Source organism: Orycteropus afer, unplaced genomic scaffold (assembly GCF_000298275.1).
Source record: "Orycteropus afer afer isolate SDZICR_OR568_19922 unplaced genomic scaffold, OryAfe1.0 scaffold00582, whole genome shotgun sequence".
Lineage (NCBI taxonomy): Eukaryota > Metazoa > Chordata > Mammalia > Tubulidentata > Orycteropodidae > Orycteropus > Orycteropus afer.
In genome coordinates, this window is record NW_006922169.1 from 1,271,656 (window position 1) to 1,275,450 (window position 3,795).

Below are 3,795 nucleotides of genomic sequence, written 5' to 3' on the forward strand. Positions count from 1 at the left end.
TATTTATTTCACAGCAACATGTAACCATAATGGAGTAGGATGCATTCTAATCTTAATCTCTTCTGAGTAGTGTTTATAAAAGTGGAGAAGAGATAAGGAAATAAGGTCACATTCAGAGGGAAGATAGTAGGCAAGGAGCTGTCTATAAGTCAAGGGACACCAATGTATGCCTTGTTGTTGTTGTTATGTGCCATCGAGTCAGCCCTGACTCATAGCGACCCAATGTATGCCTAGTGCTGCCAGAAACAGAAAGAGACAGGGGAGGATCCTCCCATGAATCCCAAAGACAGAGATGAATCAGACATGTAATTCAATGAATTTAGACTTCCAGAACCATAAGGAAATGTATTTCTATTGTTTAAAACTACCCTCTTTGTAGTATTTGGGAGCTCTGGTGGTGTAGTGCCTAAGGCGTTTGACTGCTAACCAGAAGGCTGGTGGTTCAAACCCCCCAACTACTCTTTGAGAAGACTGGGCAATCTACTTCCACAGAGGTACCATCTCAAAAACCCAAGAGGGGCCACTAAGAGTCAGATTCAACTCGATGGCAGTGAGTTTTTTTGTTTTTTTTTTAAATTTTTGTAATATTTAATTACAGCAGCCCTAGGAAGCTAATAGGGTCCCTGCATGGCACAAATAGTTGCCACTTGACTACTGACCTAAAGGCAGTAAGGAGGGAAAGCCAGGGCCGACAGCGGTAAGATCTAGGTAAGGGGATGGTGGAGAGGTTTCAAACAGCGAAGGAGATGAACTTGTCTGCCATTTTGTCTTACTGTGGTGGCTCGCATGTTGCTGTGAGGCTGGAGGCTGTGCCACTGGTGTTTCAAATGCCAGCCGGGTTGCACCTGGTACACAGGTTGCAATGCAGCTTCCACACTGAGAAAGACTTGGGAGAAGGAAGAGGCCATCCACTTCTCAAAAAATTGACCAGAGAAAACCTTATGAATAGCAGAGAATCACTGTCTGATACACTACTTGACAATTTTGTGAATAGCTTGGAAACATTGTCCAATGTAGTGCCATAAGATGACCCCCTTAGGTCGGAAGGCACTCAAAACATGACTGGGAAAGAGCTGCCTCTTCAGAGTAGAACTCATCTTAATGATATGGATAAAGTAAAGTTTTGGGGACCTCCATTTGCTGACATGGTATGACTCAAATTGAGGAGAAACAACCACAAACATCCATTAAAAATTGGAACATGAAATGAATCAAGTATGAATCTAGAAAAATTGAAATTTGTCAAAAATGAAATGGAATGCATAAAGATTGATAGCCTAGGCATTAAAAACAACCCACTGCCATCAAGTTGGATCCTACTCATAGCAACCCCTCCTTGGGTTGCCAAGGCACTATCAATATGGAAGTAGATTGTCAAACATTCCTTCTGAGGAGTGGCTGATAAGTTTGAACTGCCAGTCTTCTGGTTAGCAGTCAAGTTCATTAGGCACTATGCCACCAGAGATCCTAGGCATTACTGAGCTGAAAAGGACTGGTTTTGGCCATTTGAATCAGACAGCCATGTGGTCTACTATGCCACGAATGACAATTTGAAGAGGAATAGTGTGGCATTCATTATCACAAAGGATGTTTCAAGATCTATCCTGAAGTACAATGCTGTCAGTTATAGGATAATATCCATTTGCCTACAAGGAAGACCTGTTAATACTACTGTTATTCAAATTTATGAAACAACCACCAATGCCAAAGATGAGGAAACTGAAGATTTTTATCAACTTCTGCAGTCTGAAATTGACAGAACATGCAATCAAGATGTGTTAATAATTCCTGGTGAGTGGAATGCAAAAGTTGGAAACAAAGAAGAATCACCAGTAGTTGCAAAATTTGGTCTTGGTGACAGAAATAATGCTGGAGATTGCATGATAGAATTTTGGAAGAGCAACAACTTATCCATTGCAAATACCTTTTTTCAACAACACAAATGGTGGCTATACAGGTGGACTTCACCAGATAGAGTACACAGGAATCAGAATGACTACATCTGTGGCAAGAGGAGATGGAAAAACTCAATATCTTCAGCCAAAACAAGGCCAGGAGCTGATTGTGGAACAGACCATCAACTGCTCTTATGCAAGTTCAAGTTGAACTGACACGAGAGCCAAATTATGACCTTGAATATATCCCTCCTAAATTTAGAGACCATCTAAAGAATAGACTTGATGCACTGAAAGCCAATGACCAAAAAGAAGAAGAATTGTGGGGTGACATAAAAAACACCATGCATGAAGAAAGGAAGAGGTCATTAAAAAGATGAGAAAGGAAAAGACCAAAAAGAATGTCAGAAGAGACTCTGAAACTTGCCCTTGAGTGAAGAGTAGCTAGAGCAAATGGAAGAAATTACAAGATAAAAGAGCCGAAGAGAAGATTTCAAAGAGCAGCTTGAGAAGACAAAGCCAATTACTATAATGAAGTGTTCAAAGACTTGGAGTTAGAAAACCAAAAGGAAAGAACACGCTCAGCATTTCTCAAGCTGAAAGAACTGAAGAAAAGATTCAAGCCTCGAATTGCAATATTGAAAGATTCTATGGGCAAAATATTGAATGGAAGCATCAAAAGAAGATGGAGGGAATACACAGAGTCACCGTACCAAAAAGAATTGGTCGATGTTCATCCATTTCAGGAGGTGGTAGATGGTCAAGAACCAATGGTATTGAAGGAAGAAGTTGAAGCAGCATTGAAGGAAGTGGCAAAAAACAGGCTGCAGGAATTGACAGAATACCCATTGAGATGTTTCAACAAGTGAATGCCCCGCTGGAGGAACTCACTGGGCTATACCAAGAGATTGGAAGATAGCTGCCTGGCCACCTGACTGAAAGAGACCCATATTTGTACCCATTCCAAAGAAAGGTGATCCCACAAAATGTGGAAAGTGTCAAACAATATCATTAATATCACACGCAAGTAAAATGTTATTGAAGATAATTCAAAAAAGGTTGCGGCAGTATCCTGACAGAAAACTTTCAGAAGTGCAAGCTGGATTCAAAAGAGGATGTGGAACAAGGGATATCATTGTTGATGTAAGATGGATCTTGGCTCAAAGCTAAGAATACCAGAAAGATGTTTATTTGTGTTTTATTGACTATGCAAAAGCATTTGATTATGTGGATCATAACAAATTATGGGTAACATCGAGAAGATTGGGAATTCTAGAATACTTAATTGTGCTCATGAGGAACATGTACAGAGCCCAGGAAGCTGTGTTCGAACAGAACAAGGGGACACTGCATGGTTTAAAATCAAGAAGGGAGTGTGCCAGGGTTGTATCCTTTCACCATACTTATTCAATCCATATGCTGAGCAAATAATCTGAGAAACTGGACTATATGAAGAAGACTGTGGTATCAGGATTGAAGGAAGACTCATTAACAACCTGCAATATGCTGATGACACAACTTTGCTTGCTGAAATTGAGGATAACTTGAAGCACTTACTGATGAAGACTGAAGAATACAGTGTGCAGTATGGATTGCATCTCAATATAAAGAAAACAAAAATCCTCACAACTGGACTTATAAGCAGTATCACGATAAGTGGAGAAAAGATTGAAGTTGTCAAAGACTTCATATTGCTTGATTCTACAATTGATGTCAGTGGAAGCAGCAGTCATGACATCAGATGACATATTGTTATAATTATGTGCCATCGAGTCGACCCCAACTCATAGCGACCCCTCCTTGGGTTTCCGAGGCAGTCTCACTATGGAAGTAAGATTGCCCAACCTTCCTTCCGAGGAGTGGCTGGTGGGTTTGAACCACCAGCCTTCTGGTTAGCAGT